Genomic DNA, 14874 nt, shown 5'->3' with positions numbered 1-14874 from the left:
ACTTATTAATGGCTTGATAGATGAATTCAAAGAAAATCCAAGTTCTTTAGCTCACTTATTTGTAGTCAAAAGGCTCATTTTAAGGTTATTTTTCTTCCATATCATAGTAACTAGTGGAAAGAAAATGTCCAAAATACACATTTAATTGTTTATTTTATTACACTGTATATATTTGCTTCCATGGACTCATTCTGACACCACCCATTCACTGCAGAGGATTCGCTTGGTCAGCAAATTTTATGCTACATTTCTCAAAATCTTTTCCCTTGAAGAAACCATCTACATCTTGGATGACCTAAGTATGAGTACATGTTTTGCTTTTTTAACAATTTTTATTTATGGAGTCAGATTTTTCATTACACTAGAGGGCACCCCAGAGACTCGATGTCAAAATTGAGTTGCTCTTAATATATCCAATAGTCTAATGAGTACAAATGGTGTTCAATAAATAATGAATCTTTGTGCTTTGAAAGTTCAAAAATGCAAACCTTCCATCATGAGTCAGACTTTCCAATGGTCGGTCACCACGGCAACAGTTTGATGATCCCAGTAAGCCTGTGACCTCTGTCTCTCCTTGTGCATTGTGGGAAATAGACTATCAACAGCTGTTGCACAGTGGGTGACTTCTGCACTCCATCTAGCATGGCTGCCCAATGTAACCACAGTGATTAATTATGACACAGAGATCTGGAACCTCATGAGCGGACGGCACACAGCGCCAATGAAACAGGCCAGATCTCCATCTGGATACAGAAAAAGGTTAATATATTTAATTGCTGCAATCATAATATGGATATTTATACTTTTTATCATACATTAAGGTCATTGTAACATAAACTGACTCAACCAGTGAGTTTTTACAGTATCACACCGCATTACCATTTGAGGCATCAGCCCAGAATAAACAGCTCCAAAATAAGTTAAAGTTAGTTTTTAATAGGTTAGAGCTGATGTAGTTAGATTCCCAATGGGCCATAAAAGCAGGTCAGAGTTATAATTGCAACTAAATGTTTATGAGGTAGAGTATTCATAAAGGGTATTTATACTGATGTAATAAACAAGGTTTTCTAGATGCTTAAATTTTTAATATGCTGTTTTACTTTTAAAGTAGCACAGCAATTTATAGTCGTATGTAAACAACACTAATAATAAAAAGAAAAATAATAGGAACTTTATTATTTCCTATTATTATTATTATTTCTTGCATCATTACATATCCAAAACCAGATTAAAATCCATACCGTATCTAAATCTACACCCAGGTCCAGGTCCAAAACTATATTTGACATCAATGACATCAATTGATGTCAAAGCCTGACATCAATCAGATTTCATTCAGATCCAGATTCAAGCACATATCCACATTAGATCTAGATCCAGTTACAGACCCCAAACCAAATTCAAATCCACATTTAAATATACACCCAGACCCAGGTGCAAAACTATGTTCAGATCCAGATTCCAACCTATATTTAAATCTACTCCCAGATCCAAAACTACATTCAAAGGCCTGCCTAGAGTCAGATTTTATTCAGATCCAAATTCTAATTCAAATCTAGACCCAGATCCAGACCCCCACAAAGATCCAAATCTATGTTCAGACACAAATTCAGATTTAAATACACTTCTAAACCTACACCTAGATCAGTCAAAAACCCAATCCAAAACTATGTTCAGATCCAGATTCACTTTCAATTTCCCATTTTAATCTAGATTCCGCTCCACACCCAAAACTATATTCAGTTTCAAACTCAGATCAAGACTGAGGTCCAGATTCAGATTCCTTTGGATCCAAATTCAGACCGTTTCTATACAAAGACTTAAGATAAAGCATATTCAAAAGTCTTCCCTACTTCATATTGAATTTTTTCAATGCATATTCATGTTTATGGTACATTCAGTATGCAAGTCCTGTGTAAAGATGATGGGCTGAGTGACTATTACAGTTGTACAAAGGCAGCCATCAGTCTCAAAGCTGCAGAAACTCAACAACTCACACCAGCAGTAATAATGTCTGCAACAGTCGTCAAACCCTCACTCTCCTTCACACACGTCTCTCTCCTCCTGCCTGACTCCATCCACTTGAAACTGTAATTTTGTCAAAGCAATTTTGTTGAAAGTAATGAGAAAACACTACAGTTTAAACAGCCAGCTCAAGCTAAAGAAAAGCATCCTGTCCTGATAAACAGAAGCATTTTAAGTTTCTAGAATTGAAGCATGTCCACTTTTATGTGCTTGTAATGTACAGAAAATTGATCAAAAGAATCAGACAAGAGCATCAACCAACATTCAGTTTCCAGTTGACCATCATATCATTTCTCTCTCATGTTCCCTCCAATCTTACAAACACACTTTCTGTCCACACAATATTTGGCCACTGGGTTTAATTTAAAGATAATCTTCTTTCTTACATGGCACTTGATTTAACCTCGCTTTTACGTTATTTTCAACACTGACATTGTTTTCCCGTCTTGGATTACAGCAGCACTTAATTTTGCATAGCTACATTCTTATCCCGAAGACACGTTTAATCATTGTGGACCCTGTTGCCACAATATGTTTGATGTTTTGATAAGGATGTCATGAAAAGCGATGCTCAGGAATGCAGTTGGGTGTCTGAAGTTAGACGTCTGTTTGAAGTGCCACTACATGACAGACAGATCAAGCCCTGATTCAGCTGGAATACTAAAGAAGTCGCGTTTAGTCATAGACTGTAGGGACTTTTCTGGAACATTTCTATACTTTAACTCAACCAAAGCAATTTAGAGTCAGCTTTGATCAGATTCAGTCAAAATAAAATCTGACAGAGCCCAAATACTTTTTTATTAAAGAACTGTTTGCGAACTGGGCGAACTGAATGAATAGATAAATGCCCAGGTTAAATTTTAACCTCAAAACATTTTTTCCTGCACACTGATATTATTTTCATGATGCTAAATCATACTTAAGATGCTTTTTTTTTTTTGAATGTTTGAAATCATTCATACAATATACATACATACATACATACATACATACACACACATATATATATATATATATATATATATATATATATATATATATATATATATATATATATATATATATATATATATATATATATATTTCTTCTTATTATTATTATTATTATTTGTAAGGTTTTTTTTTTTTTTTTTTTGCTTTTTATTTTTGCTTTATGATTTTTGTTGTTGTTTCGGTCAAACGTCGATTTAGAACAGTTAACTTGCGCGCCTCAGATTTTATATCGCATTTTTATATCACACAGAGGAAAAACAGTTGCTGGCTTAAGTGGATAAAATCGCAAATCCATCCATCATTTGCCAGCGATGAAGAAAGTCCATTAGGCAAAGTTTAACACCTGCGTGAGCTGCATGTGAACGACTCTGTAATGCAGGTGCAGACATTTCTAGACCAAAAGCCTATGAAAACACTTCGAATACAATAGAGAACTTAAAATCCAAGAAAGACACTACCATTGAGCGTTTTAGCTGTCAGACGGGGCAGTGAGGACTGTAACTGCGAGTGTGTGATTCTGAACCGATCAGGGAGTTTGTTCGTGAGTGACTCCTCTCGAAACACTTCCTCAAACACGCTCACGCGATCTCTCTCGCGCTCCCTCTCCCTCTGAGGTCGCAGTCTTTGTCCGTGTGTGTATCTGTAGGGCTCTTGTAGTGTGTGAGGACTGTCTCAAATGTGTGTACGCCCCCCGTGGCCGTCCTGAGAGCAAACGGAGGCTGTCGTTTTCCCCCCAGAGACCCCAATGCAGATGGTGTGAGCAGTGAGGGGAAAAGTTTATGACAGCTCTACTGCTGTCGGTTCACTGCTGCCCCATGGAGCTTTTCGATTTTACGGTTGCAGCTATAGACTTTTTCCCGGGCTGTTTGACTCAGTAATGCACTTGTATTGGACAGAGTCACGCTCGGGATTGATTCTTGGATCACAGTGAATGCTGTACCGGTCTGAGTCACGCTCTGGATGTGTTTTGGGTTTTATTGGATTTTTTTTTCTGTGGATGTTCTCTGGATAGCAGTTTTTAAGGTAACAATAGTCTGTTTACAGTCATTTGGATTTTGCTAATGACAAGTTGGCTGCGTGTATGTGGTTATTCTGCTGTTGTGAGACGCGCGCGTGCATTGGCTTTTTCCTAGACTGTAATGTAAAGGTCATCCAGCGCCAGAGATTTTGTCTATGTGTGTGTCATAGCCACAGAAACACATAATTAACCATAATCAGTGTCTGTGTGTATGATTTTATTTGCCTCTTTTTTATTTATCTATCTATCTGGGTTTAAAGCAGCATATTGCTCTAAAAGTCTAAATTTTTTTTTTTTTTTTATAATATTTGATTATTTAAAAAATATACTTATTGAATGATCTTATTGAAAGATACGTATTAAATGATTATTAACATGTACAAATTATACATTTTAATAATCATTCAATAAGTAATATATATATATATATATATATATATATATATATATATATATATATATATATATATATATATGTATGTATAATTTGTCGAGATGGAATGTGTGTTATTTTATCACAACTGCCTATGTACAGTGTATTTAAACAAGCCTTTCTGATAAGTTCCATAGACCTCACTGTTCGACAAAGCACGTTTCATATTTCTACAGCTGTTGTCTACTTGATTTGTCAATTTGAAGAAGAAGAAGTGTTAAAAATAGCTCAGATGTTCTCCTTTTCCATTCAAAAGTACAGCATTTTTTTATTTTAGCTTTGTTGTGGTGGACACAAAGAGGTTGGAGTTCTCCGTTTGAAGTACTTTGTCTCAGATGTTTCTCCTCATATTCTTAAGGAGAAATAAAAACATGTTTGTTGACATAAAATAAGAGCATAGCGTAATAAATAAATGTGACTATTTCAGCTTGGGATATTTAGATGAACATTCTTGAGTTCGTGCTGAAATCTCTTCTTATGATTGCTGACTTTGGCAAACCTGAGCGCAGTTTGAGATTGAGATCTCCAATGAAACTCTGAAGGAGACACAAATGAGATTACTGGGGCCTTTTTCCTCAGGAGGCATTTAAAAACCAGGGCATTTAAGCCATTTGCTTTTCTTTTATTCCCATTCCTATCTACAACCATTGAGATTATAAATAGCTCTAATTTGTTATATTTCTTCTCTGTGGGCAGAGAAGCATTTAGTTAACTAATAAACTCTGCTCACACTGAATTAACTCAGCCGTTTCTGGAGTCAATTTGAGGTTTATATTGAGTTAAAGGAGGTGGGGAGGAGAGCGGCAGAGGGGGAGAGGTAGATGGAGATGCAGATAGAAACTAATGAAAGGAAAAGGCAGGAATGAGCAACAATCTGTCAGCTAGCTCACTGACGCTGTTAGAAAATGATGCTATCTGGAAAAGATGGGAACGCACTGTTCTGCGATAACTCACAAACAGAATGGGTTATGCTGAATTTCAGTGTGTTTTTAAATATTTATTTTTGTTAGCTAGGAGAAACAGTTGAGATTTTAATGGTGTCTCGCTTGTGATATGCCTTTTTAAAGGGTAACATATTCAAAACATTCTGGAGGTCCTAACCCTTGTCCAATCTCCTAACCTCATTACCACACATCATAGTGCTTTAACGTAAATGGAGGGACGTTATTTACCAGTATGGAGAGATTGACATCACTGTGGCTATTTAGAGGACTGATATCCTTTCATTTTCCCCCATCAAACTCTTCGTGACCCACTGCTGTGATTGTGTTTGTGATGTGGGCATGTCTGTGTCTGTCTCGTTCAAGCATTGTGTGCAGCTCGCTGACTGCAGTGGTGTTTGGAGGCAACCAGAGCAAAACAGTTGCATCACTTTTGTAGCTATTCAATCTTAAAAATAAGGTTCTTTATTGGCATCTGTGGTTCCATCAAGAATCTTTAACAAAAGGTTCTTTACAGTGGATAACAGTTCTTTAGGTTATTCAAAATATTCTTCACACTTAGAAAAAAAAATGGCTCTTTTAAGAACTGTTCACTGAAAGGTTCTTTGGAGAATAAGCTTTGGTGATGTCTACCAGATTGGCATCGGACAATGTCTACAGTTTATCGGCTGAAAATAGTGATGTCTGTAAGCCATCATCAGCAATGGACAATGCCATCATCCATCAGCCTAATCCAATTGAACATCCCAAAATGGAAAATGTGAAAACACCCTTTTGGAACCTTTGTTTTGGAGTGTATTTTTCTGCTTGTCATATTAACTAAACATATTTATTAAAATATATATTTGTGTAGATTTGCAAGCAATTCTGGCAACAGTAGTTCATCAATTGATAAAGGAGTGATGTTGAAGATTGTTGTAGTCAGTCGCACATTCGCCATTTTAAAAGAACCAAGGCTAGTTTCAGATTTCTGCATCTATTGATTTGACAGTATGAAGAAGGAAAAGTGTTAAAATAGCTCAGTAGAACTCCTTTTCCATTCAAGAGTAGCGCATTCAAGGTTTTAGCTTTGTTTGTGGCGGACATCCAAAGTTTGGAGTTCCCAGTTTTCAGTTCTTTTGTCAGTTTTGTTCCTCCTAACATTCTACAAGAGGAATGCAGTAATAAATAAATGTGACTTTCATGGCATGTACCATTTCAACCTGGAAGAAATTCATAATGAAATCGTATTCTTCTGGTTGCCCAGTCTTATTTGCTTACAATAAAAAATATAAAAATACATGTTTGTGTTATTCAATTTAATTATGCAATGTTGAGGAACAGTGCTGTTGTCAAGCGCATATGCTGTGCCATCATTTCTTCATGGAGGCACTATGGAAAACAACTGTCTTGAATTATGGCCTGCAAAGTTCTAGGTTTGGCAAAAGTTTCTCATCTAGTTGTGAAGGTATGGAGATTAAGAATACGGTCTAACTTGTCTAAACAGTCCAAACAAAGAGGTAGTCAGGCGCTCCATTGAAGTGGAGTCAGTCATTCTGCCAAATTAGAGAAAGGACTCAGCCAAAGCCATCCCAATCTGAAGGTGGCTACAGTCTTACCATCATCCTAATGATCCTTAAATTAACAGTTGGCTTCCAGACTTTCTGCTTTTAGCAACTCTGTTTCCCTTATTCATAGGAAAAAAAGCCAGTGAGGTGTTTCGAGGCCAACGCCCGTTGACTTACCAGCCACTTCTGCTAAAATTTCCCCGGCTGAGTCAGACAGTCATATGCATACTTGCATGGTTTTGCATAGATGTAAGCAAGATTCCGCAAGAGGAGTGTTTTAATAACTTGAGAACCTTACATGTGGCCTTTTTTTAGTTCGAATCTGACTTGTGACAGTGAGGCAGATATGCAGTATGACCTTTTTCATTTGTTAGTGTACTTCAACCACACATTTCTGTCATATTAAACTTAACCTAATGTCAATTTGAAAACTTCTTCACTTCTGAGTTTTACACAATTAATTAACTGTACAATGAAAGTGGAGGGGGATTGTGCCAGTCAAGTTCCAATATCCAATTTATGTGCCATAAAGGGGCTATAAAATCTTGTATATCAATACTTAGGCAATGAAAAATATAGTCCATTAAACATTTCAGTGAATTACTCATATTGACAGCTTTAATGGTACTTCATTGTCTGTTTTGGAGCTTGATGGCTGTATTCCTCATCTATTTTCATTGTACTGGAACGTATGCATTTATCTGAAAAATACATTTTTCCAGTCACATGATGCTTCAGAAATCATACAGAGCATTTTCTCCCCCCCCCCCCCCCAACAAATCGTTTGTAATCATATCATTATTAATGTCATTAATGTCAATTTTTGATCAATTGAATGCTTTCTTGTTAAAAAAAATAAACAATAAAAAAAGTAAACAAAACTTACTGACCTCAAACTTTTGAATTTCTGACACACTAAAGCTGAGAAGTCAAAAATAGAACTAGGTAATGGGACCATTTCTACTTTTGCTAATTCTTCTGAAACATCTAAACTTGAAAGGAAACAGAAAGCCAGTCCTTATGACAATTCCAAATGAATTAATTGAGTATGATCTCATAAGGGCTTTCTGTTGCCATTCACCTTTAGATCTTTTGAAATTACTGAAATGAAACAATGTAGTTGGCTAAGCTGAGAACAGAAATAGGAAGTGGAACCATTTCTACTTTTGCAAATTCTTCTAAAACATTACAAGATGAAAGGAAACAGAAAGCTCTTAGCACATCATCCTCACCTAATTCATATGCCTCGTGTGTCAGTCAAACAGCAGTGACAGTCAAAACCTGACCTTTACCTGACTGTGTACATGCACACTGGCAGAAAGATGTCTCTCACACCCGGCAGGTTCTCTTCAGAACAACACACTGATATGTGCCTGCTGAGGAATCCTGAAGTTTTTTGTCCACTAAGCTCATTTACAATGAATTCTGGAGTTGCTTAATCCATATGCATTTCATTCCTATTATTTTCTGTGCTACAATCTTGGCATGCAGCCTGACATGCACAAAATACATAATTCCCTCTCCACTCTACTGTCTGTTTGTCTTTTCAAACATCAATATCTCCAATGCTCTCTGGTCTGGTACAGGAGCATTGTGTTTCACGGTCAGTTGGGCTGAAAGTGGCCACCAGCATTAGCAGACTGCATTAGCTGTCAGGAGCCATAGACAGAAGTGAGCAGCAGCTGTCAGACTGAAGTGCAGACAGACAGACAGATGGCTGAGGTAAAGCCTGCACTGTGCCTGCTTTAATTCACTTACTCACAGAAACACAAAGAGCCGATATAAAGAATGCATGACCACTCAAGGGATTTACTGCCCTTTGGGGCGACTGAAAATGGCAGATTAATGCAACTTTTCCATCTTAATGCTCCTTTAATAATCAATGTTTTGTGGGGTTTCTCTGTAGTTCTGGTTTAGCAAAACAGTGGCTGTTATTTAGTTGAAGCTCTGTTCACAAGGGATCAGATTGCTAGTTGATGGATCTGGTTCAGGTGTGCTAAAACAAGTGGGTCTCGGGGCCTAGGGTGATGCTAGGAGCTTTCTAGGGGGTTTCTTTGCCCATTTTCAAGTTTCAATAATATTCTGGTTCCTTTACACACTATCATTCAAAAGCTTGGGGTCGTTAAGATTTTTAAAAATGTTTTTAAAAGAACAGTATGTGCTCATCAAGGCTGCATTTGTTTGACTAAATACAATAAAATGTTATTCTTGGGAAATATTATTTTACAATATTACAATATATTTTAAAATATAATTTCTATATAGTCTTTACTCCAGTTTTCAGTGTCACATGATCCAGCAGAAATCATTCTGAAATGCTGATTTGCTGCTCAAGAAACATTTCTTATTATAATTAATGTTGAAAAAAAAAAATCTGAAAACTGATATATTTTTTGGATACTTTGATGAAAGTTAAAAAGAACATTTTTAAATAAATTAATACTTTTATTCACAAGGATGCATTTAATTGACTTTTACATTGTTACAAAAAAAAAAAAAAAAAAAAAATATATATATATATATATAAATATATATATATATATATATATATATATATATATATAAATAAAAATGTATATGGAAATTTCGTATACCCCTGGTAAACCCCTAATACTCTTTCAGTGTTCAATAGCGATGCTAAAATTATTAACTTAACATAAATATTTGATCAAATTGGGTGCTATTTAAACTAGATTTGATCTTGATTGATAGTTTTTAGAACCTAATTAAATGTTAATTTTTCAACCATCCAGCTTGTTTTATTAATGCCTAAAATCGTTTCCTAGGTGTCTCTTGCTTTGTTTGGCTCTTATATTCCTGGGAACCCCTTCTCCAGCGCAAAAAAAAAAAAAAAAATATATATATATATATATTTTTTTTTTTTTTGCGCTGGAGAAAGGGGTTCCCAGGAATATAAGAGCCAAACAAAGCCATGTCAAACATTAAGGCAGACTCTGTGTGCTCAGCTCTGTCACATTCCCATGTGCAGAGTAAACGTGCTAAGCAAGCAAAGAGTGTTAAGAGTGAGCAGATGCTAAATTCAGCTAACAGGTATAAGAGAGAGATCTTAAATTACAGCATTTAAGGTCTTTTTCCATTTCCAAAATGTATCAGACCACAAATAATATGTTTTGTATGTTGCATAGGATACACTAGCATAAACTTTGTCATTGCAGTGTTTTTAAGAAAATCTTGCTGAGCAAGATATTTAAAGTTAAGATATGAAAAATAGAAGCAATTTTCACTTAGAAACTGCTAGTGAATTTCACAATAAATTACAAAGAAATGGCAAGTAACACTGAGTTAATACAAAATTTTGACATAGAAAAAAACTAATATTTTCTTGTAAAACACTCCAGTGATCTTTGTCTTATTTAACATCTAAGTAATTTTTACAGTGTAGACAACTGAATGACAGCACAACCAGCAAAACAGCTTGAATATCCAAGAGTTATTTATCTCAGAAAGTTGGCAAATATATGAATGAATGTGCATCATGTAGTTTCACATCCACATTAAAATTACCTTTAGTTCCAAAAGAGGTTATAATAAAAATATAATATGTGCCAATCGCATCGATTTGTCACAGGATACCCAAAACATACTGTATGTGATTGGCTTCATCAGTTTCTTGTGTTAGAAACACAGGTCGGTTCAATTTCAGATTGGATTAAAATCACCAATCGCCTGCATCTCCAAGTCCTTGCAGGGAAAGTCTTTTTGTCAAGTAATCCATTATATCTGATTGAGTTGTCTGTTACAGAAAATTGCACAGGATGTTTTCTTCATCCGTGTGCCAGGGAACAAGCATTGACATACATTTCTCAACATAATACTGGGATCTTTCTGTTTTTCGTGATCAATGTTGGCAGGCATACTTTAACTTTTCTGTCCATTGTAATGAAAGCCAGTGGTCTTTCCGCTAAATAAACCATCCATTGTTTACTCATTCCAAATGGGTGCTTTAAAACGTTTATTTGTTCTCTAAGATTGATCAGGAGCGATTAATAAAGTGTGTGAGTCATTGGCTGAGGTTTCACTGCAGTGAATGACTGGATCTGCATGTTAATGTAGAAAAAACTTTCACAGTCACACTGCAGGTTGTGCAGAGAACAGTCAGGAGATTGTACTTGTTAGCAGAAGCATGATGTTCTGGTTAGAGAATTTAATTGATCTGTGAATGTACAGTTAGTTATCATTTAGCAGATGCTTTAATTTAAAGCTGTTTGCAGCACACCTCACTCATAATTGGTTTTCTTCATGGGTTGTTTGACAAAAGTCAATCTAAAATGGAAAAAAAGGAGCTTGAGTGTCTCTGAAAAATGAATCCAAGCTCAAATCATTGATGGAGATGAGAACAGACTTGTGGGGTTTCAGAAGTGTGGTCTTCAATTGTCTGGAAGTGTTTTGGAAGGAGTACATGGTAATCTTAGACCTTGCAGATGTTTTGCAGATTTTGAGAAAAGAATAGAGTGGAATTTTTTTTTTTTAGAAGATTTTCAGAATATTTTTGCATTGCATTTTTGCATGCATATCACTCACATTATAATAAAATGCCACTAAAACACCAAAAATATTTGTTATTCTTGATATATGTTTTTCAGGAGCAATTTTTAACTATATTTACTAAAAATACCATAGTTTGTTGTAGTTACCATACATTTACATTGATGTAACCATGATAATGAGGAGGTGCTGGTCAGGTTAGACATCATATTAAATTTAATGTGAATTAAATATGTTGTTATACAACAGCACAGTCCATTGAACAGATTAGTTTTCATTCCTTAAAAAAAATAATAATACAATAAATATGGCACTGTTCTGACTAAGGTCTATTGTTTGCCATATAGCCTACTTACAGATAGTAAAGTTGTAGATTTTCATTAGGTTGGAGATCAGTGTGTTCTGATCTGAGTCTCAGTTCTTTGAGAGATTGCCTGACCATCTTATGTGTGGTACATGGGATGGAACATGGGATTTTGTTCCCTCTGGAGATTTTCTTGTATGCATTTCCCTGTTAATGGACATTGTTTTCATTTTCCCACAGACAAACACACATTCACAGTCCCGAGGTCAAAGAGTGTGAGATAGTCAGCATTGGATTCCAGTGATATACTAAGAAATAAACAAATATACAGCTGCAGACTGCTGTAGTTGAGTCAGTATCAGAGAGGAAACTGAACACTCACATTTTTGATAGTATGTTTACTGAACATGTATGATTACTATTTTTTTGTATAAATTAAGCTAAAGAAGCAAAATGTGTTATGACATAACGAAAAGCATGCCTCAGATTCGTCATCGTCAATGGTGACATTTAAAAAAAAACTACTTTTGTGAACTAAAGTTTGCAAAGGGACGCCAAAAAGTTAGAAAGGTGCACTTGGTGGTGCTATAAGATATGAACAAAACATGAAAATGGCTTTAACAACACAATCAATTGTCTAATCAACATGACAATTGGTATCCAGTGTCTTTCTGTGCAAAGTGCCGCACATGTCTTTAAGGGTATTTGCATATGATCTAAAAAAAACATGGCCGGCTGAAGTTTGAGCACCTATTAGATAAGGTTAACAGAGGTCGATCAGAATGAAACTCAGTGGGCCTGTTTGACTCATGGCCCAAAAGATCTGTGATAAATTTGAAAGAATTAACAGCCACTAAGCACTTACTCTCGGGGGAATCCCCGCTGCCATTTTGAAGGCCGTTCCACTTCGTCGAGTGGACGAGGGAAGTTTACATGGACATGATCTCAACCCATAGTGGGAAACTGAGGGAGAGAGTCTGCAATGTATCATGCATTGTAATCACTTACGTCCATCCGAGTAAACGAGATGGAGGGAAGTTAGCAAGTGTAGGGCATAAAAAAGTGAAATGGAACGCAGCCTTGTCAATAAATATCAAAACAATATTTGAACTTTAACCTTTGGGTAGCTATAATGGGATGGTTTAGAAAAGGTGCATGTCCAAAATCTCAAAATTTCAAGAAACTAGGTGAGCACATCCGACAGGTGATTCTAAACAAGCATGCACACTTTATGGAGATTGGACCATAGTTAGCACTATGGCAGTCATAAAATCATCATATTTGTATGATAAATTACTTGGACTTGCCATAAATGCTTTTTTTTTTTAATCAGTGATTTAGGTGGTTAAAGGCTTGCTAAATAATATGTAATGTCTTTTTTCATGTTTACTTAAATGCCTTGAACATTTGAACCTTGATAAGCGCTGGCTTCAGCTATTTATATATATATATATTTATTATATATATATATATATGTGTGTGTGTGTGTGTGTGTGTGTGTGTGTGTGTATATTTTTTTTTTTACATTTCCTAAGTGTGAGTGGTCCTTAACCAAACTAAAGATCTAAGTTGCTATTGTGATGTGAATGGTTGCCAGAATGTTGTTTTGTTGCTAGAGATAGTTGCTAGGTGGTTATTTAACAAGCACTGCTAATGAGAACAACAAACAGATATATATATATATTTTTAAATCATATTTGGCATCCCGGTTATTATTTTAGCTTGAGAGCAAGATAAAAGTTGTTTCTTTAATAAGTAATGGAGATTTTTTGTTGTCTGATTATTGTGGTAAGAGTCTGTGTTTGATATTTTGAGTGTTCCCTGCATCCCTGTCACAGCTGTTGGATCTTCAGAGAGGAGTTTATAGATGGGAAACTTTAGTGACGCCCCACACAGACAGCAGAAAGCACTAATATATCACAGAGCCATAGACTTGGCATACTGACAGAGTTCTACTCTTCTTGTGTTCATTTTCCCTTTTATTCATAGCATCATTCAAACCAGGTGCATTAGAATAGTCAAATCTCAAAGTGGATCCTTTGGACCACCAATATTTGTACGGTTGTGTTCTGAATGAAATGCTGACTGCATTGATATTTTTCTAAAATAGTATGCGAAACAGTACACATTGTACAATCACATGACTTTTCAAAGTGTTGTATGCTTCATTGCCACATGACCTCATTACATGCATATTTCATATGGTATGTATCATGTGTATTTAGCAAACATATTTTGGACAACCTGGGCTAATTGGAAAAACGTACGTGTACCTACATTTTCAACCTCAGAAATGTACCAAAAACATACATAAAATTCACTGCGGTTTTCAGCTGAAATGAACACTAGTGGCAATAAAACACCTACAGCATTTGTTTGTTTTCACACAAATTATTATTTTGGGGAAGATTATCGATGTTTGATGTTTGCATCACTAAACCTTTTCTGATGTAGTAAACTTGCTCGGTAGCTCACCTGATACAGCATTGCATTTGAATTGTAGATTCCTGTGAAACATGAGTCACAATAAGAGAACTTAAAGATCTGTAAAAGCAAGCTGAAAAGTCATGGTGGCTTGAGTGAATGCTTTTTATCTCTATTTTTGGTTAACACTAATGGTTAGGTTTAGGGTAGTTTTTTTGGTTTATTATGTACATACAACAACTAAGATAATATAACTTTAATAGATTCGTGTTCATTTTTTTTAAATACTGAACTTTTATCATCACTCACAGGACATTTAGCTTTTAATGTGTCATAAAATGTAAGGTTATTTTGCAGAAATGTCACCATAGGCACGTTTTTCCATTTGAAATTGTGCGCTCAAATGAAAAAGATGCATTGTGGAAGTAAATGGGGTTATTTTTGAATTCATCAAAATAGATAATTCAAGAAAAAATGTGTCTGATATTACTTGAAGTTTATTTTTGGAAATGGAATGTCAATTGTCAATTTGTACCTTGCACTCTGGGATACAGTATTCCATGCAGTGTGTGCTCGAGTTAAAAGCTATGTACTTTGGCAAATGTAGTACGTCACCCATGCATAGAGGAAATTTGCATACTGCACAGAGTTTGCATATTGAATGCTGCAGATATAATAAGGGT

The 14874-nt window shown here is 35.5% G+C and overlaps 1 protein-coding gene across 1 annotated transcript in view; it reads left to right on the top strand.

The window, feature by feature from the left end:
* Positions 1 to 3622: 3622 nt before the first annotated feature.
* The window catches only part of LOC127941785 (rho GTPase-activating protein 24), a 90223-nt gene continuing 78971 nt past the window's right edge, over positions 3623 to 14874 (top strand). The window contains exon 1 of the mRNA XM_052537182.1: positions 3623 to 4041. The gene's annotated coding sequence lies outside the window, so the exon portion shown is untranslated. The remainder of the gene's footprint in view (positions 4042 to 14874) is intronic.

This window comes from Carassius gibelio, chromosome A21 (assembly GCF_023724105.1).
Source record: "Carassius gibelio isolate Cgi1373 ecotype wild population from Czech Republic chromosome A21, carGib1.2-hapl.c, whole genome shotgun sequence".
NCBI classification, from domain to species: Eukaryota; Metazoa; Chordata; class Actinopteri; order Cypriniformes; family Cyprinidae; genus Carassius; species Carassius gibelio.
This window is presented reverse-complemented; position numbering and strand designations above follow the sequence as displayed.